The sequence below is a fragment of the Procambarus clarkii genome, chromosome 7 (assembly GCF_040958095.1).
Source record: "Procambarus clarkii isolate CNS0578487 chromosome 7, FALCON_Pclarkii_2.0, whole genome shotgun sequence".
NCBI classification, from domain to species: domain Eukaryota; kingdom Metazoa; phylum Arthropoda; class Malacostraca; order Decapoda; family Cambaridae; genus Procambarus; species Procambarus clarkii.
Genome location: NC_091156.1, coordinates 29,700,601 through 29,723,446, shown reverse-complemented (window position 1 = coordinate 29,723,446; position 22,846 = coordinate 29,700,601).

The window sequence follows — 22,846 nt, the reverse complement described above, 5'->3', positions numbered from 1 at the left end:
GGTGATGGGATAGGGCTGGGAGGGGTGGGGGGTGGTGATAACCCACCCCCTCCGAGATGAATGGGTGAGACCGCTGGGTCAGCTATTACGCCAGACGGTGTTAACAAGTCAGAATTGACAGACGCTGGCGGGTCAAGGGCACGGTCTGCTGAGCTGTCGTCTGAGTCACTGTCTGAGATGAAAATGGTACGATTCTCACCACTGCTGCTGCTGCTGCTGTTGCTGTCATAGCTGTCGCTGATTGATTGGGGTATGAGGCTGGGGGAGGAACGGGGGGTTGAGTGAGCGGGTGAACGAGTCCTCCTCTCCTCCCTGTGAGAGCCGGAAGTGGGCACTGTCCGCCCTGCTGTGTCACTCTCACATCCACTGCTGCAGCTGTCGCTGGATGCCAAATCTATGCACAGCGGTGTGTCGTCTGTAAAAAAAAGAAAAACATTATCTCTAGAAAGAATGAAGCATATATATCTCTAGAAAGAATGAAAGCGTATATATATATATATATATATATATATATATATATATATATATATATATATATATATATATATATATATATATATATATATATATATATATATATATATATATATATATATATATATATATTATGAGGCTAGGGAACAGACTAGTGGGAATTAATATGTTTAGGAAATAGACTGAAATCAGACAGTAATAACTTACTTATGGCCTGGTGAAGGGGTTGAGCAGGTGAGTGGGTATGAATTCGTAACATCGTGTTAACAGGGGGCGATACGGTCTCGTAGCCCTCCATCTGGCGGCGTGGCTGACCTTGATGAAGGGGTGGGGGGTGGCCGCGAGTGAGATGTGCTCTCCTTAGCTCAGTGTGTGAGGAATGGGGTATAGGCTCGATGACGTTGTTCTGTTCACTCCGTCGATTGAGGTATGGATTATAACCTGAAATGGAACAAATGATATTCAGCATGGGTGAATGGGGAAAAAAATATGTTTATTATTATGCATGTGTGTTCGCCTGCAACGGGATGAAATACAGATACGAGAAGTGTATTTTATATGCTACCTACGCTTATGTGAAGTTTCATTCCGGCGATGACCTCCTCGCGGGGCAGGTGAGCAATAAGGACACTTCACGGTTTTGTAAACTGAAATTGGAAAGAACATATTTAACTGTGTGGAATGTAATAGCCCGAATGAGTTAATATTCTCACACTATAGTAGTTTACACGCGATATTTCACCTGTGGATGCCATAAAATGAACTGTGGAATATTAAATAATAATAACACTCACGGTTATCACAGAAAATCTGCTGACATCGCTTGCATTTGATGTCGTAATGTCCTAGGGGCGGTTTTTCACAGCTTGCGCATTGCAGCCGACACAGTTGATTTGCTGATGGAATATAAAACACTCCGCATTTCATGCAGGCTGTAGAGCTTCGCCTTTCCATGACATGGAGCTGTATGGTGTGTGTGTGTGTGTGTAGCGGATGAAGTCTCGCAGGGAACTGGCGGCGCGTTTGTGTGTGAGGGGAGTGAAATGCCCGGGTCAAATGAGAAGTGATTGATGGCTGACAGGTGTGGGTCTGTCTGTCGTATATACTTAGCTCCCCTCCTTAACGAATCCAGTGTATGAGGACCCGCCGTGGGGCGAACATCGCCACTCTGAAGACAACAAAAACCCTTTAGACAAATGACCCAAGGGAAAAGACAACGAAAACCCTTTAGACAAATGGCCCAAGGGAATGGCCAACTTCCGCAGGAGGGTGCCCTCTCGCTCTCTTACCCCTCAACACTTGCGACTTCCTGTAGGGGGGAAGCTAATGGACCTCCTGGCATTCCTCTCAGGTACAGGGGTTCTCCTCTCCCTCCCCCCTCCCCAAACATCCTCTACTCACGATCATCAAACTATTATCATTAAGTCTATGACAATCTCCTTCCTCATATTACACTCTTATCCTTGTATTTTCATTCGTCTTCCCAGAAATTCCCTTTGTGTCTAGAGCGATGCGGTACACCTGCTCACCCGCCACTCAGGGCTGCCTCCGACACGCGCCAAACTTCCGGGAAATTCCCATCCCAAACCCCGAAAAAAACTTGAGGACGGGAGCGACGCGTGGCACCCGCCAGGTGGCACTCATCAACATAACTTACTCTCTTTCCTAACCACTTACCCAAACACAGGACGCTCACACGCGTCCGAAACGCGCCAAAACTTCCGGGAAATTCCCCAAAAACCCTGTGTGACGACGACGACACGCTGCGACTACGACGTCACCTGCTCAGATGGCACTCAAGAGTGCCACCTGGGGCAGCTGGTGCGCGTCGCCGTAGTCACATATTTCACTACTGTAATCCATCATGCCCCTGGGTTGTGGAGGGTAGGGACACGTGTCTGATATGGGTGTTTCATCCAAATAATTCTTGTGTACGTATATATCATAATTTTTATGCTGTTCAGTTCCTAAAACCTTGCCAATACTCGCCCCAAAAGATAGGGAAATCCTGCATACTGCTCGATTATCGTCATAATACAATACATTCTCATCGCTGCTCGCGGTATTGAACTTTACTCTATTGGAAATCGATCCATATTTAATATATGCATCAGCATATCTTGGGAAATGCGTCTTATAGACATCAGACACAAAACTCAAATCGTTCATTGAAAATATATGGGTAATTTCATTATTGATGGCGTATATAATTTCCTTTATGCCACCAGCTAAAATATTAGTTTTCGGTAGAAATTTGGAATGTTTGTAACTAATTCCTTTAACATCTAGGTACATAATTCTCACGCGGATATAACTTTCCAGATCATCCGATCTTATTATGCAATATGACGAAGGCAATAATATATTCTGGAGACACATTTCGTAGGAGCGTCTAGAATCCAGCACGAGTTGATTATACAGTCTGTTTTCAAAAGCACTAGGTACATTATTAGGAAATAAATCTGCATTAGAAACACTAGTAGCGTAAATAACGTGGGAATCCATTGCTGGACTATGAATGAATAAACTAAAAACAAAACAGAACATCTATTTATACACTCACCTTCAGTAAGCTAGCCAAGTTGCTCCTCCGCCAACTTTAGGGCGTTTAGTTTCTCCAGCAGCTGTAGTAGGAGCATACACCCGTTTTCTTCTTAGTGCCACGTCATCATTAAATACTTGTTTACGAGATTCTGTATTCCTAAACATTTCTCGTGGAGTTGAGGTTAAAGAGATGAATAATTTAACCAGCGGTAATTTTTCTCGTGGGAATACAGAGCGGTGAATTGTCATTTTAGTTAAAATATCATCAATTATGTTTATTCCAGTCACTGGCATTTGCAGATTCCCATTGACGTCCCATTGCACCATCTTGCTTTCATCAAAATAATTCAACAGCGAAGTAGCAAAATCATGATCTTTAGCTTTCAATTTTAAATGTACCAAATGTGCTATTGAAGGATTAGCTCGTACTGAAACTGGTGCTACTGGAGTACTTGCTGCTGGTGTTGGAGCTGGTGACGGCGCTACTTCTGCTTTTTTAACTACTGGTACTTTAGCAGGTCCCTCATCGATGGATTTACGAGGTACTAGATAATATTCTTTCATTTTTATTTATTAAATAGCCAGGATATTAAACTAGCAGCTATGTGTAATAATATACCGAGGATACTGCCTCCTTTACGAGTCAATAAAATATGCTTTTTGTTTGAAATTGAGGGTTTCTTGCAAGCCAGCGAATGCAAGGTGTCTCTATATTTCTTCAATTTAACTATAACTTTCTTCTTAACCGGAAGCCTATTTTTCAGAAAATTGTTGAAAATCTCTGACAAGCAATGAATATGTGGTTTTTTAAACTGAGCAATTTATTTTTTCCTGGCTGAGGAATTAAGTTTGCTCAGCAAGGTCACCAACTCTCTGTACTTGTATACTAATGGCTTCTTCATATCTTCAACAAATCATCAGCATCAATCCACTGATCAAATGAAGAATCGTAGCCTTCGTACCTCACTTTATACTGTAATTTATTATTGGGTAATGTACGTTTGCGTAGTACTTTCTCAATATTATATGCAGCTGGTAAATGGGTTAAGGTTAATTCTTCCTTGTAAAACCCTCCGTCAATGGGCTTGTTATTCAAATCTTGTAAAAAATATAATGGGATAGGCTGGCTTTTATCTATACGAATAATTCTGAAAATTTCTTCCATGTTTTGTCTAGCAAAACCTTTCTTGAATGTCGAAATTCTGTTGGAGAGAGTAATGCGAACTGTGTCCCCGACAGCTAGTAGAGAACTAAGACCTGCTTTAGGTTTGTCCTTACTTTTATACATCAGATTGAACTGTTTCTTTATATCTTGTGGACGAGATAAAGCATGAACGTTAACTGGAGTCCGACCACCTAACCCTCGGTGGGGTGTTGTGTTTATAGGCCTTTATGATATCAGGCAATATGGGCAGATATCTCGAGGTATTGTGCGCAGTCATATATTTATAAATCTTGGTTTTCATGGTACGTATAAAGCGTTCGGCAATAGCAGCTTTTGTTTCTTGAGAAAATACGCTATACAGTTTAATATTTTTAGCTGCAAGCATTCGTTGCATATGAGAATTATAAAATTCACCTCCTCGATCTGTATTTATTTTACGTATTCCTTGGAAATATGAGGATTCCAATATGTTTTTCAGAGCCTTACTCACAGTCTGTCCATCTTTGCGTATCAGAGGTGCTACTTGCGCATACCTTGAAAAAATATCGACACAGACGAGAATGTATTTAATATCATCATTGTGTTTAGCTATTAATCCCATTTCTGCTAAATCACAAGCTAAATATATACCGGGTTTAGAACTCAGCACCTTTCTTCGTTGAAATTTGCGAGGTTTTAATGCGTGCAAAGTGTAAGCTTTAGACGATTTCAAGTATTCTTTGACATCTGATAAAGTAATATCTGGCTTTAGGGTTTTAGCTGCTTTATACAACCTATTGACCCCCCCTAACCCTCCTGTGGATGCGGGGTTATAATAAATTTTATCTAGTACGTGCTCCATCTTCTAATAAAGTGATATCTGATTGTATGGTTTTAGCTGTTTTATACATCCGATATACCAACCCCCCCTAACCTCCCCTTGTGGTTGTTGTTGTTGTTGTGGGGAACACATCCTATACACCCAACCCCCCTAACCTCCCCTTGTTGTTGTTGTTGTGGGGAACACATCCTATACACCCAACCCCCCTAACCTCCCCTTGTTGTTGTTGTTGTGGGGAACACATCCTATACACCCAACCCCCCTAACCTCCCCTTGTGGTTGTTGTTGTTGTTGTGGGGAACACATCCTATACACCCCACCCCCTAACCTCCCCTTGTGGTTGTTGTTGTGGTTGTTGTTGTGGGGAACACATCCTATACACCCAACCCCCCTAACCTCCCCTTGTGGTTGTTGTTTAGTACGTTCACCATTGGTATACAATTTCGTATGGATGCTCACCAACAATATTGCTACGGAAGGTGATGCGTTCAGGGGTTTTTACTCCTAAATCCACCAATAAATACCCATAAGGTTTACTGATGGCTTTCTTGTAGATATCCAAAAGCTTTTTAGAATCTTGTTTTCCAAATAACTGCCGCCCCAAAGTCTCAATTTGAGCTAAATCTCTAGATTTCACTAATATGAAATGGGAGGCGTTTAAACTGATACTTCTAGCATATTTCCCAGAGAAAAATATATTTTGGGTAATTAATATACACGAAATAGCAAGATGTCTGCCTTTAGTGAAGATATCAGACACAATTTTGGAATTGGCAGATTCGATGAACAAGTCATCGATAATAATTAAAATTGGCGAATCATCTGTACGTTCATCTAAAGGGTTAATAATTTCAGGATGAGCTATTATTTTCTTGTTAATTACTGGATCGTCTAGCAATGCTCTGTAACTGCCCCCACATATAATAATACTGGAGAATTTCAGATGGTATTTTTGTACGAGTTTAGTGCACAAATGAGATTTTCCGCCATTGGAAAATCCTGCAATGATTATTCTGCTGGGTTCATTGAAAATATCTAGTTGTTCTTCAGTGATAGGCGAACTATCCATGACTCGTGTTGGGTTTGTACTGACATAAGTATGATAAGGACATTATATTTAAACATGGGAGGTTTTCATAGAAACATCAAAGCATACATTTCATATTTTTATTTTTTGCATATAACATTTTCAAAATATAGGTTAGGGGGGCATGGTTTTATAAAAACATCAAAGTATACATTTCATAATTTTTATTTTTTATGTACAACAGAACATTTTCAACATAGATATACAACAGAACATTTTCAAACATAGGTTAAGGGAGACTGCATTTTCAGAACATCAGTGATGAGTCAGGGGCCCCGCAATTTTTCAAACATCAATTACAGGTTAGGGGAGGTAGCAATTTTCAAACATCAATGACAGGTTAGGGGAGGTAGCAATTTTCAAACATCAATGACAGGTTAGGGGAGGTAGCAATTTTCAAACATCAATGTCAGGTTAGGGGAGGCAGCAATTTTCAAACATCAATGACAGGTTAGGGGAGGCAGCAATTTTCAAACATCAATGTCAGGTTAGGGGAGGCAGCAATTTTTCAAACATCAATGACAGGTTAGGGGAGGTAGCAATTTTCAAACCCAAAGATAGGTTAGGGGAGGTTGCAAATTTTCTATCACCAATTTCTTCAGTCACTAATTGTGAGGATACGTCTTGTTCACCAGTGCATCGCGTTTTCCCCACATATTGAATATGGGATGGAATCCACGTCTCACAGGACGTGCAGCAGCAGCAGCAGGTGCAGGTACATTCTCCTCCTCATTCTCTTCTTCATGAATTTCTGCTCGAGGTATATCGGGGTGTCTATACGCCAAAGACTGTGTAGGACTCAGTACATAACGTTTATCGTCAAAGGCGGACAATCCACGTTTTGTAGTGAGACAGGTACACATACGGCCTTTAACATTCCTAATAGATCTGGATTGGAACCTCTGCCCAATATTTAACTCTAAAGCACTTTGGAAAGCTGCATGAGTGAGTTTAGACTGATGATAAGTGGGAATTCCTTTACAACGACAGATCTGAACCTGATCTTGAGTGAGAATTGAGTACATTTTAGGCTTCAATGCAATGAGTTCCTTGATAATTTTGGCTCCAACTTCCGATTTTAACAAACCTAGTTGACCTTTGCGAGAGTCATCGAAATAGGGATTTTCAGGAGGGAAATTACTGAAATCCATATGCTGAGATAAAGGCAGTTTATTTAATTCCTCAAAAGCATTTGGACAGCTTAATTCAATCAAATACGAATCTGTATCCGTATACAGCAATCTAGCTTTGTCTCCATAATGAGCTTTGACGGTATTGTACCAAAAATCATATAGGATCCTCTTAGCTATTTGCAAGATCTGGAACCCCAGATAGGTTGGTGTATTGACTGGTGTATTGACATAAGTGATTGGTGACATAAGTATTGTTGGTGTATTGACATAAGTGATTGTTTCTTAACTGTGCAAATGACTCTGTCTTCACTTAACAAAATGCTCCGTTTGAAGAACGGATTGCGTGCATGCTTTTGGAATTTGTCTCGTGATGTAACTAAATAATGCTGATCGCCATATTTACTCACATTTGTCAAACTCTTGCCGTAAATTGCATTTGATACCAGCTTGAAAGCTTTACCCTTAATGGCGCATAGTGTATTTGCACGTTCACGAGCATTTGTTTCGACAAATTTCTTAAGGTACTTGCTCTGTTGGAATTCATAAACTGCATTTACCTTAGCCACTTCAAATCCCAATTTCATCAGCATCTGAAGCAAATCTAAACTCACCAAGTAATCTTTTTGAGGGAGATGTGAGGCAATTAATTTATTGTTTTTCTTGGGGAGTTTACGATCTTCGGTATTTAAAATGTGTTTGCTATAATCGGAGAGAAGATCAGTTGAAATATTAGCATGCGACAGGGTTAATGGCAAGTCATCGGTGTATCGAGCCACCTCAGGTGCGACATGCTTGGTATCACACATGACCCAATACCCTTTATCCCCATCACATGTAATATTTTCCAATCCCTGTTGGAGCCAATCATTGCATTCGGCAGCAGATAATTTACGGATCCCACCTTGAGGAAGCAGTTCTGTCATACAGGTGGCGTATAGGCCATTAAAATCTAAATAAAGAATATATTTATCAGTGCTAGAAGGATCAGCACCCGTATGCTCATTTTGTACACTTGTGTGTTGCCGCACAACAGAGGTAAATCCGCCTCTTAGATTTCTACGCAATACATCGTACAAATGGGGATCAAAAATAGAGTCCAAGACAACTTGGCTCTTAAACAAGAAAGCGTCCCATGCAAAACTAGATAACGAGACATAGTGAGTAATGTCTAACTTGTACAGCTCAAGCATGGTCTTGCGCCATACAGTAAACACATCACACAATAGTCCAGTATCTACTTTCAAATAGACCTTCAAGTAATCCCCAATGGTCTTGCATTCCGCTAATCTGAAGACTTCTTTAGCCTGTGTATAATCGGTCTCGCTTATGGCCTCGTGTTTTAAACTATTGAAAAAGGCTTCGGGAGGAGGAAGAGCCGGTTCATTTAATTTCTCCAAAGATGAAATATAATCATAACAGAAGACCTGTTTGCCTGTCTTTAATAAATGGTGGGCGGCTGCAGGGATGTCATCTAGCATAACTGAGGTGTAAGTGGTGGGTTTACCTTCCTTGATATGTTCTTTAGCTAGTTTTTCAAGCCCACCATTTAGCAAAGCCAGACTATCTATAAACCGAAGTTTACCGATATCCACTTTCATGAACTTAAATCCATCTTTGGAGGCAATGTCAATTTCACGGTTAGGGAGGTTAGACAATTCATTTAAAATTACCCCGAGGTCATAAGCTGCATTGTGAGAGAATGTGTATAAATATTTATAAGAATTTCTGCATAACATGTTGCAACTACGGCAATAGGCTGCAAGATAATTATTAAATTCAATAGCATGATCATGATGGCGGTGCTTGTCTTTATCTGATTTAAATGGCCTATAACACATTTCACATGTGGTCTGACGTCTATAGACTCGCCAATGTTCACGTGTCATAGATATTTTGTATTTAGGCATGGTAGATTTGATTCTCTTCCACGCTTTCTCCAAAGTATCTATGAAATGATTCACAGGGTCATCCCCCATATACGTTAATTTATCTACTACCTCCAATTCCCTGTTGATGATAATAAAAGCATATGCCACGGCTTTGTGACGTTTCTCAATCATACCTTGGGGATTGGAGGGGTCCAACAAGCACTCGAAATCATAATATGCCGTGTGAGAAGGACCATAAGCACGACCGCACGAATGGCGTATGTACCCACCATTGAAATTATTGATCACTTCAAGCACTTCGGGTTGAGGAGCAGGAAGCAAAACATCTACCTGCTGTTGGTGTTCCTGTTCCTGAGGTTGTGGTGGCGAATTGGCGATAGCCTGGCTGACGTCCATATCGGAATCTGCTTCCCAAACTAAATGCAGGGACTCTTCTTCATCCCCCAGTTGTGAACCTATAAGTAACAAGAATAAAGATTTCAGTCAATAAAATTTTAATATAGGGAGTTTAATAATAATAATAATGACATTATTGAAATATGAAAATAATAATTAATGCGGATGTTACTTACAATTAGAACTTTCCCTGTTGTCATTATCTTCTGGTGTCGGTGAGGGAGCTCGGCTCGTGCTAGGCTCTTCACCACCTCCTCCACGAGGATATTCCTCCTCTACCTCCACTAACTGCTGAGTTGGCGAGCCTAAAATCATATAAATGATCATGTGGATAATAATTGAAGATGATAAGTGAGGTATTTATATAAATATATATAACAAGAATTGGGAATAGTTCAATATTGCAGAAAAACTATATTTAACTTACTTTCGTACTGGACGCTTTGGTGCGATGATGCTTCTGAGTGCTCTGAATCAGAACTAGTATCAGACTCGGAATCAACTAGATACATGCAAAATGAACATGGATCAGGGTTGCGACCTGTAGATTTTAATTATTCTATATAGTTATGCGTATTTTTTAATGAATGCTGTATAGCTATACAACTAATTGTAAATAATAATTCATATATAAATTTAGCTGCTGCCGCTATTGTGCAATTTATTAAAGTATGTATTTTTGTTTAGAATATTAATACAAATAATATCTGATGCTGCTGTTAAGTCATTTTTACAATATTAACTATAAATATGCTATAACTCACAACAGATTTATGGGAAATTTCTACAGTTGTTATAACAACAACGGTACTTACGGGTAGAACAAATCACTTTGGAGCACGAGGGACAAATCCTATCAAAATGTCCACGAGGTATTTTAAAGCACTGCTCACAGTAAATAACACACTGATACTGAGGACTGGCGGTGAAGGATATCCTACATTCAGCACATTTCGCCTGGCACACGTGGAATGGCCCTAGTTTAGGTGCCTTGCAAAGTTCACAAATATTCATGGTTGAGTCGATAGATACGAGACGGCAAAGTCGGATATTGCACAGGTGCTGGAGCTAGTTCAGAGTGTTAGCACAGGAAGCCTGAGTTGAACTGTCCTTTGGGGCTGGGGGGGGGGGGGGGAGGTCCTTATAAGGTTAGCTCGCCTGCTGCCAGATGTACGATTCTGCTTAAATTGCAGTACGACATTTCGGCTTCTGATATACTTTTGAACTTATCACTGAATAATGATTACAGTTGTTGTTGACTAAATGTATATTCTTTAACCTCTGATTAGGTTAGGTGGGGATGGATAGTCTAGTCATTTTTGAATAATAACATTAAATACACATGCCAGTAGGACGCCAAAGGTCGCATTGGTTGTCTGGTGACGTCATACATAGTCGACCAATCAGGTACTGTAATACCTTGACACCTATATGCTAATGGCCAGCAATACCTTATCCCTATACCTGAGGTCGCTTTTCACGATGTCACTAAACAACAACAATAACTGTTCTGTAGAATGTATTTGTTTGTTATATATAATATGTTAGGTTAGGTTAGGTTAGGATGGTTTGATCGGGTTTATGATTAACAGAAAATATAAGCAATGCGCGAAAATACGAGCTATTGTAGCTGAATATCAACTTTGATGAAGCACAGAGTATAGGTGAGGTATTAAGCCAGATTAAGAGTTCACACTTATGTGTGAACCTCCTGGGATCCGCATTTAGCGCGCCTCGAGCCGCAGAAGGCCTTATTTTAAAACATGAGAGGCTTGCTTTTACTGAATGAGTTTTTTTTATTTGCTATATGCCATAGTAAGGTGTGGAAGATATGTTTTGAGCGAATGTGAGACGTGTATGCGGTTAAGGACAATATTGGTTTACTACTGACCACGCATTGAAATTACAAATGCCCAGGGCTCTGGTTTTTCATATAAACGACTGATAGCAGTTTTTTTTTCATTTTTATTTTTTGCCCTATGCATAATAAACGATCATTCAAGAAAGATTGTCAAAGCTCAAATTACATTCTCTAGAACGACGACGAAGAAGAAATAGGGGTGACATGATAGAGGTGTGACTGAATGGTTATAGTAAAGGGGAATATTAATAACCTATTAAACGTATCAACATGAAACAGAATAGGAATGAATTGGATAAGTTTTATATTTAGGAAAAAGACCTGGGTAAATACATGCAGCAGGGGACGAACTTGAAAATACACACATAACTTCTTGCAGTGCTGAAGTTATGTTCTTCCCTCACATACATGATCCCCTTTGATAAATGTAATGGGCGATGGTTGGAAGTAAATATGAAATTAAAAATAGACTAGGGATGATGGTATTTTACATTAGGTTTCAAGGTCACTGTTTTATCGCAAAACACACGACTCATAGACCGGCTTTTTAATCCCCTTGAACGTGCCTGTGCAGGAACGCTGAGCGGCTAGCTGGTGACGTCATTGTCCATTGGCGACGCCCGTGCAAGGTCGGCGGGGTAACGGAATTTGGATGCGCCAGGGACCGGCATTTTAATCCCCTTGAGCTTAATGGTAGGGGACATAGAGCAACTTGTAGAAAAAAATCAAGAAAACCCCATGCCCCAATGACTGGCATGGAGAAAAAAGTTTGTAAAACCCCTGCGCCAATGACCGGCATGGGAAAAAAAGTTTGTAAAACCCCTGCGCCAATGACCGACAGTCAAAGTTTTAAGGAAAAAAATCACGACTCAATGACCGGCAGTCAAAGTTTTACGGAAAAAAATCACGACTCAATGACCGGCAGTCAAAGTTTTACGGAAAAAATTACGACTCAATGACCTGCAGACAAAGTGTCACGGAAAAAAATAACGACTCAATGACCGGCATGGGAAAAAAGTAAAATTACCGGTCATTGCGTCGTTTCCCACTACTCCCTACCTAACCTAAGCTAACCTAACTTTATAGGTTACGTTAGGTTAGGTAGCCGAAAAAGTTAGGTTAGGTTAGGTTAGGTAGGTTAGGTAGTCGAAAAACAATTAATTCATGAAAACTTGACTTATTAGGCAAATTGGGCCTTGCATAGTAGGCTGAGAAGTGCGTTCTGGCTACTAGGTACGACATATATATATATATATATATATATATATATATATATATATATATATATATATATATATATATATATATATATATATATATATATATATATAGCCGAAAAAGGCCTACTATTCAAGGCCCGATTTGCCTAATAGGCCGAGTGATTTTCTTTATTTTCAATAAATTGATTCCAATTAGTTTATTTGAATTATTATTATTATATTATATTAGTAATATAAGTAATTGACTTAGTTGTATTAGTTTAGGTTAGGTTAGGTAGTGTTGGTTAGGTTTGGTCATATATCTACGTTAGTTTTAACTCAAATATATATATATATATATATATATATATATATATATATATATATATATATGCAACAATGATCACAAAAACACTGATCCAAGTATGCAGAATAACCACATATGAAAAATAGAAAATGCTTAACGCGTTTTCGGCTAATTCGCCTTCATCAGAGCAAAGTAGAATGAGGATAAGATTGCTGATCAGACCTTTATATCCGCCTGGGCAGATCACCTGACCACCAAAAATAAGTGGAGGAAAGGAATTATAAGAAAGAAGGTAAATGCAGAAGGCCTATTGGCCCATACAAGGCAGCTCCTATTAATATCTCCAAGTGCCATACGTGTTTAAATGATTGCTATATTGTTTTGACGTGCTATATTGACGCTTAAATAGGGATCCAACTTGTACATACCGGGGCTCACATTAAGGCTGTTGTTACAATGTTTGATCAGGGCAGACTCGATCACGTTTCGTTCAACAAAATCCTTACTTTTAACAATACATTTTGCCCCTGTGAAGTCGATAGAATGATTACATAAACTGGAATGTAAATACAATGCACTGGATTGCTGGGCTGTACGAATAGCGTGTGAATGCTGTTTTAAACGCGAGGAAAGAGTTTTACCTGTCTGGCCGATGTAAACACATGCACACTCATTACAAGGGATGGAATACACACAACCTGCTACAGACGAGGGCAAGTTCTTAATTAACATGGACTTAACTGTATTATCATTTTTGAACACTAGATTAATATTTAGGTTCTTCAGGGCTGGGGCAAGATTTACTAGACCCTCAGAATATGGAATATGGTAAACATTCTGCCCCAAAGAATGAGGTGATTTGGTAAAATGCTATGCCCAAGATTACTATCCGAGTGCCGGCGGTGGGGTGGTTCAAATAGCCTCGGCTATCACCTCATTATGTCCGGTCGTGATGGTCAAGTGGATTAAGGCGTCTTGTACATACCAGTTGCGTTGCTTCTGGGAGTATGGGTTTGAGTCACTTCTGGGGTGTGAGTTTTCAGTTGCATATTGTCCTGGGGACCATTCAGGCTTGTTCGCATTTGTGTTCCTCACGTGTGCCCCAAAGAATGAGGTGATTTGGTAAAATGCTATGCCCAAGATTACTATCCGAGTGCCGGCGGTGGGGTGGTTCAAATAGCCTCGGCTATCACCTCATTATGTCCGGTCGTGATGGTCAAGTGGATTAAGGCGTCATGTACATACCAGTTGCGTTGCTTCTGGGAGTATGGGTTCGAGTCACTTCTGGGGTGTGAGTTTTCAGTTGCATATTGTCCTGGGGACCATTCAGGCTTGTTCGCATTTGTGTTCCTCACGTGTGCCCCAAAGAATGAGGTGATTTGGTAAAATGCTATGCCCAAGATTACTATCCGAGTGCCGGCGGTGGGGTGGTTCAAATAGCCTCGGCTATCACCTCATTATGTCCGGTCGTGATGGTCAAGTGGATTAAGGCGTCTTGTACATACCAGTTGCGTTGCTTCTGGGAGTATGGGTTCGAGTCACTTCTGGGGTGTGAGTTTTCAGTTGCATATTGTCCTGGGGACCATTCAGGCTTGTTCGCATTTGTGTTCCTCACGTGTGCCCCAAAGAATGAGGTGATTTGGTAAAATGCTATGCCCAAGATTACTATCCGAGTGCCGGCGGTGGGGTGGTTCAAATAGCCTCGGCTATCACCTCATTATGTCCGGTCGTGATGGTCAAGTGGATTAAGGCGTCTTGTACATACCAGTTGCGTTGCTTCTGGGAGTATGGGTTCGAGTCACTTCTGGGGTGTGAGTTTTCAGTTGCATATTGTCCTGGGGACCATTCAGGCTTGTTCGCATTTGTGTTCCTCACGTGTGCCCCAAAGAATGAGGTGATTTGGTAAAATGCTATGCCCAAGATTACTATCCGAGTGCCGGCGGTGGGGTGGTTCAAATAGCCTCGGCTATCACCTCATTATGTCCGGTCGTGATGGTCAAGTGGATTAAGGCGTCTTGTACATACCAGTTGCGTTGCTTCTGGGAGTATGGGTTCGAGTCACTTCTGGGGTGTGAGTTTTCAGTTGCATATTGTCCTGGGGACCATTCAGGCTTGTTCGCATTTGTGTTCCTCACGTGTGCCCCAAAGAATGAGGTGATTTGGTAAAATGCTATGCCCAAGATTACTATCCGAGTGCCGGCGGTGGGGTGGTTCAAATAGCCTCGGCTATCACCTCATTATGTCCGGTCGTGATGGTCAAGTGGATTAAGGCGTCTTGTACATACCAGTTGCGTTGCTTCTGGGAGTATGGGTTCGAGTCACTTCTGGGGTGTGAGTTTTCAGTTGCATATTGTCCTGGGGACCATTCAGGCTTGTTCGCATTTGTGTTCCTCACGTGTGCCCCAAAGAATGAGGTGATTTGGTAAAATGCTATGCCCAAGATTACTATCCGAGTGCCGGCGGTGGGGTGGTTCAAATAGCCTCGGCTATCACCTCATTATGTCCGGTCGTGATGGTCAAGTGGATTAAGGCGTCTTGTACATACCAGTTGCGTTGCTTCTGGGAGTATGGGTTCGAGTCACTTCTGGGGTGTGAGTTTTCAGTTGCATATTGTCCTGGGGACCATTCAGGCTTGTTCGCATTTGTGTTCCTCACGTGTGCCCCAAAGAATGAGGTGATTTGGTAAAATGCTATGCCCAAGATTACTATCCGAGTGCCGGCGGTGGGGTGGTTCAAATAGCCTCGGCTATCACCTCATTATGTCCGGTCGTGATGGTCAAGTGGATTAAGGCGTCTTGTACATACCAGTTGCGTTGCTTCTGGGAGTATGGGTTCGAGTCACTTCTGGGGTGTGAGTTTTCAGTTATATATATATATATATATATATATATATATATATATATATATATATATATATATATATATATATATATAACCGATTTGCCGATATAAAGGCAAATATATATATATAACCAATATAAATATATATATATAACCGATATAAATATATATATATATATATATATATATAACCGATATAAAGGCCCGATTTGCCTAATAAGCCAAGTTTTCCTGAATTAATATATTTTCTCTAATTTTTTTCTTATGAAATGATAAAGCTACCCATTTCATTATATATGAGGTCAATTTTTTTTTATTGGAGTTAAAATTAACATAGATATATGACCGAACCTAACCAACCCTACCTAACCTAACCTAACCTATCTTTATAGGTTAGGTTGGGTTAGGTAGCCGAAAAAGTTAGGTTAGGTAGTCGAAAAACAATTAATTCATGAAAACTTGGCTTATTAGGCAAATCGGGCCTTGCATAGTAGGCTGAGAAGTGCGTTCTGGCTACTAGGTACGACATATATATATATATATGTATATATATATATATATATATATATATATATATATATATATATATATATATATATATATATATATAAATATATATATATATATATATATATATATATATATATATATATATATATATATATATATATATATATATATATATATATATATGTCGTACCTAACAGCCAGAATGCACTTCTCAGCCTACTATTCAAGGCCCGATTTGCCTAATAAGCCAAGTTTTCATGAATTAATGTTTTTTCGTCTACCTAACCTACCTAACCTAACCTAACCTAGCTTTTTTTGGCTACCTAACCTAACCTTACCTATAAATATAGGTTAGGTTAGGTTAGGTAGGGTTGGTTAGGTTCGGTCATATCTCTACGTTAATTTTAACTCCAATAAAAAAAAATGACCTCATACATAGAGAAAAGGGTTGCTTTATCATTTCATAAGAAAAAAAATATAGTAAATATATTAATTCAGAAAAACTTGGCTTATTAGGCAAATCGGGCCTTGAATAGTAGGCTGAGAAGTGAGTTCTGGCTACTAGGTACGACATATATATATATATATATGTCGTACCTAGTAGCCAGAACGCACTTCTCAGCCTACTATGCAAGGCCCGATTTGCCTAATAAGCCAAGTTTTCATGAATTAATTGTTTTTCGACTACCTAACCTACCTAACCTAACCTATTCTAACTTTTTCGGCTACCTAACCTAACCTAACCTATAAAGATAGGTTAGGTTAGGTTAGGTAGGGTTGGGTAGGTTCGGTCATATATCTACGTCAATTTTAACTCCAATAAAAAGAAATTGACCTCGTACATAATGAAATGGGTAGCTTTATCATTTCATAAGAAAAAAATTAGAGAAAATATATTAATTCATGAAAACTTGGCTTATTAGGCAAATCGGGCCTTGCATAGTAGGTTGAGAAGTGCGTTCTGGCTACTAGGTACGACATATATATATTTATATATATATATATATATATATATATATATATATATATATATATATATATATATATATATATATATATATATTATTAGGCAAATCGGGCCTTGCATAGTAGGCTGAGAAGTGCGTTCTGGCTACTAGGTACGACATATATATATATATATATATATATATATATATATATATATATATATATATATATATATATATATATATATATATATATATATATATATATATGTAGTGCCTCGCAAACGTCAAGCCGTCTGCTATCGCTGTATCTATCGATGATTTCTGTGTTGTTTACTAGGATTTCTCTGGCGATTGTTTGGTTGTGGGAAGAGATTATATGTTCCTTAATGGAGCCCTGTTGCTTATGCATCGTTAAACGCCTAGAAAGAGATGTTGTTGTCTTGCCTATATACTGTTTTTTTTTGGAGCTTACAATCCCCAAGAGGGCATTTGAAGGCATAGACGACGTTGGTCTCTTTTAAAGCGTTCTTCTTTGTGTCTGGAGAGTTTCTCATCAGTAGGCTGGCCGTTTTTCTGGTTTTATAGTAAATCGTCAGTTGTATCCTCTGATTTTTGTCTGTAGGGTTAACGTTTCTATTAACAATATCTTTCAGGACCCTTTCCTCCGTTTTATGAGCTGTGGAAAAGAAGTTCCTGTAAAATAGTCTAATAGGGGGTATAGGTGTTGTGTTAGTTGTCTCTTCAGAGGTTGCATGGCTTTTCACTTTCCTTCTTATGATGTCTTCGACGAAACCATTGGAGAAGCCCTTGTTGACTAGGACCTGCCTTACCCTACAGAGTTCTTCGTCGACTTGCTTCCATTCTGAGCTGTGGCTGAGAGCACGGTCGACATATGCGTTAACAACACTCCTCTTGTACCTGTCTGGGCAGTCGCTGTTGGCATTTTGGCACATTCCTATGTTCGTTTCCTTAGTGTATATGGTAATACCAACGAATTACAAACGAATATCCTTCCCAGGATTTTACCCTCAAATTTGCTTTGGTACAGGTACGTTGACGATATTTTGTGCCTGTGGCCGGTTAATCATGACGAAACTGATTTTCTCAATCAAATCAATTCGCTGGTTCCGTCAATTAAATTCACAATTGAGAACGAAGTGAATGGTGTTCTGCCTTTTTTAGACATCATGATTCATAGAATTGGTAGAAGTTTCAAATTCAATGTGTATAGGAAACCTACCAATGTGTGCTCGTATGTACATTTCTATTCAAATCGTCATGTTCAGGTCAATCGGGCAGTTTTTTCTGGTATGTTTCTCAGAGCACTGAGAGTTTGTAGTCCGGAATTTTTCGATGAAGAAATAGCAAATATATTTGAAATTGGGAAGAAGTTAAAATACCCAAAATCGATCTTGGATCTTGCGTTTGGTCAAGCAAAAAGGACTTTCTACAAACAGACTACTAAGTCGAAACCAGAACTGAAAAATTCGTTGGTATTACCATATTCTGAGGGTCTAGTAAATCTTGCCCCAGCCCTGAAGAACCTTAATCTAGTGTTCAAAAATGATAATACAGTTAAGTCCATGTTAATTAAGAACTTGCCCTCGTCTGTAGCAGGTTGTGTGTATTCCATCCCTTGTAATGAGTGTGCATGTGTTTACATCGGCCAGACAGGTAAAACTCTTTCCTCGCGTTTAAAACAGCATTCATATGCTATTCGTACAGCCCAGCAATCCAGTGCATTGTATTTACATTCCAGTTTATGTAATCATTCTATCGACTTCACAGGGGCAAAATGTATTGTTAAAAGTAAGGATTTTGTTGAACGAAACGTGATCGAGTCTGCCCTGATCAAACATTGTAACAACAGCCTTAATGTGAGCCCCGGTATGTACAAGTTGGATCCCTATTTAAGCGTCAATATAGCACGTCAAAACAATATAGCAATCATTTAAACACGTATGGCACTTGGAGATATTAATAGGAGCTGCCTTGTATGGGCCAATAGGCCTTCTGCATTTACCTTCTTTCTTATAATTCCTTTCCTCCACTTATTTTTGGTGGTCAGGTGATCTGCCCAGGCGGATATAAAGGTCTGATCAGCAATCTAATCCTCATTCTACTTTGCTCTGATGAAGGCGAATTAGCCGAAAACGCGTTAAGTATTTTCTATTTTTCATATGTGGTTATTCTGCATAGATATATATATATATATATATATATATATATATATATATATATATATATATATATATATATATATATATATATATATATATATATATATATATATATATATATATATATATATATATATATATATATATATATATATATATATATATATATATATATGTCGTACCTAGTAGCCAGAACGCACTTCTCAGCCTACTATGCAAGGCCCGATTTGCCTAATAAGCCAAGTTTTCCAGAAATAATAATTTTTTTCTAATTTTTTTCCTATGAAATGATAAAGCTACCCGTTTCATTATGTATGAGGTCAATTTTTTTTTATTAGAGTTCAAATTAATGTAGATATATGACCGAACCTAACCAACCCTACCTAACCTAACCTAACCTATCTCTATAGGTTAGGTTAGGTTAGGTAGACGAAAAAGTTAGGTTAGGTTAGGTTAGGTAGGTTAGGTAGTCGAAAAACAATTAATTCATGAAAACTTGGCTTATTAGGCAAATCGGGCCTTGCATAGTAGGCTGAGAAGTCCGTTCTGGCTACTAGGTACGACATATATATATATATATATATATATATATATATATATATATATATATATATATATATATATATATATATATATATATATATATATATATATATACATATATATATATATATATATATATATATGTCGTACCTAGTAGCCAGAACGCACTTATCAGCCTACTATGCAAGGCCCGATTTGCCTAATAAGCCAAGTTTTCCTGAATTAATATATTTTTTCAAATTTTTTTCTTATGAAATGATAAAGTTAGCCATTTCATTATGTATGAGGTAAAAAATTTTTTATTGGAGTTAAAATTAACGTAGATATATGACCGAACCTAACCAACCCTACCTAACCTAACCTACCCTATCTTTATAGGTTAGGTTAGGTTAGGTAGCCGAAAAAGTTAGGTTAGGTTAGGTAGGTTAGGTTGTCGAAAAACAATTAATTCATGAAAACTTGGCTTATTAGGCAAATCGGGCCTTGCATAGTAGGCTGAGAAGTGAGTTCTGGCTACTAGGTACGACATATATATATATATATATATATATATATATATATATATATATATATATATATATATATATATATATATATATATATATATATATATATATATGTCGTACCTAGTAGCCAGAACGCACTTCTCAGCCTACTATGCAAGGCCCGATTTGCCTAATAAGCTAAGTTTTCCTGAATTAATATATTTTCTCTAATTTTTTTCTTATGAAATGATAAAGCTACCCATTTCATTATATATGAGGTCAATTTTTTTTTATTGGAGTTAAAATTAACATAGATATATGACCGAACCTAACCAACCCTACCTAACCTAACCTAACCTATCTTTATAGGTTAGGTTGGGTTAGGTAGCCGAAAAAGTTAGGTTAGGTTAGGTTAGGTAGTCGAAAAACAATTAATTCATGAAAACTTGGCTTATTAGGCAAATCGGGCCTTGCATAGTAGGCTGAGAAGTGCGTTCTCAGCCTACTAAGCCAAGTTTTCATGAATTAATTGTTTTTCGACTACCTAACCTACCTAACCTAACCTATTCTAACTTTTTCGGCTACCTAACCTAACCTAACCTATAAAGATAGGTTAGGTTAGGTAGGGTTGGGTAGGTTCGGTCATATATCTACGTCAATTTTAACTCCAATAAAAAGAAATTGACCTCGTACATAATGAAATGGGTAGCTTTATCATTTCATAAGAACAAAATTAGAGAAAATATATTAATTCATGAAAACTTGGCTTATTAAGCAAATCGGGCCTTGCATAGTAGGTTGAGAAGTGCGTTCTGGCTACTAGGTACGACATATATATATTTATATATATATATATATATATATATATATATATATATATATATATATATATATATATATATATATATATATATATATATATATATATGTGTCGTACCTAATAGCCAGAACGCACTTCTCAGCCTACTATTCAAGGCCCGATTTGCCTAATAAGCCAAGTTTTCATGAATTAATGTTTTTTCGTCTACCTAACCTACCTAACCTAACCTAACCTAGCTTTTTTTGGCTACCTAACCTAACCTTACCTATAAATATAGGTTAGGTTAGGTAGGGTTGGTTAGGTTCGGTCATATATCTACGTTAATTTTAACTCCAATAAAAAAAAATTGACCTCATACATAGAGAAAAGGGTTGCTTTATCATTTCATAAGAAAAAATTTTTAGTAAATATATTAATTCAGGAAAACTTGGCTTATTAGGCAAATCGGGCCTTGAATAGTAGGCTGAGAAGTGAGTTCTGGCTACTAGGTACGACATATATATATATATATATATATATATATATGTCGTACCTAATAGCCAGAACGCACTTCTCAGCCTACTATTCAAGGCCCGATTTGCCTAATAAGCCAAGTTTTCATGAATTAATGTTTTTTCGTCTACCTAACCTACCTAACCTAACCTAACCTAGCTTTTTTTGGCTACCTAACCTAACCTTACCTATAAATATAGGTTAGGTTAGGTTAGGTAGGGTTGGTTAGGTTCGGTCATATATCTACGTTAATTTTAACTCCAATAAAAAAAAATTGACCTCATACATAGAGAAAAGGGTTGCTTTATCATTTCATAAGAAAAAAATTATAGTAAATATATTAATTCAGGAAAACTTGGCTTATTAGGCAAATCGGGCCTTGAATAGTAGGCTGAGAAGTGAGTTCTGGCTACTAGGTACGACATATATATATATATATATATATATATATATATGTCGTACCTAGTAGCCAGAACGCACTTCTCAGCCTACTATGCAAGGCCCGATTTGCCTAATAAGCCAAGTTTTCATGAATTAATTGTTTTTCGACTACCTAACCTACCTAACCTAACCTAACCTAACTTTTTCGGCTACCTAACCTAACCTAACCTATAAAGATAGGTTAGGTTAGGTTAGGTAGGGTTGGTTAGGTTCGGTCATATATCTACATTAATTTGAACTCCAATAAAAAAAATTGACCTCATACATAATGAAACGGGTAGCTTTATCATTTCATAGGAAAAAAATTAGAAAAAAATTATTATTTCTGGAAAACTTGGCTTATTAGGCAAATCGGGCCTTGCATAGTAGGCTGAGAAGTGCGTTCTGGCTACTAGGTACGACATATATATATATATATATATATATATATATATATATATATATATATATATATATATATATATATATATATATATATATATATGTCGTACCTAGTAGCCAGAACTCACTTCTCAGCCTACTATGCAAGGCCCGATTTGCCTAATAAGCCTAGTTTTCATGAATTAATGTTTTTTCGACTACCTAACCTACCTAACCTAACCTAACCTAACGTTTTCGGCTACCTAGCCTAACCTAACCTATAAAGATAGGTTAGGTTAGGTTAGGTAGGGTTGGTTAGGTTCGGTCATATATCTACGTTAATTTTAAC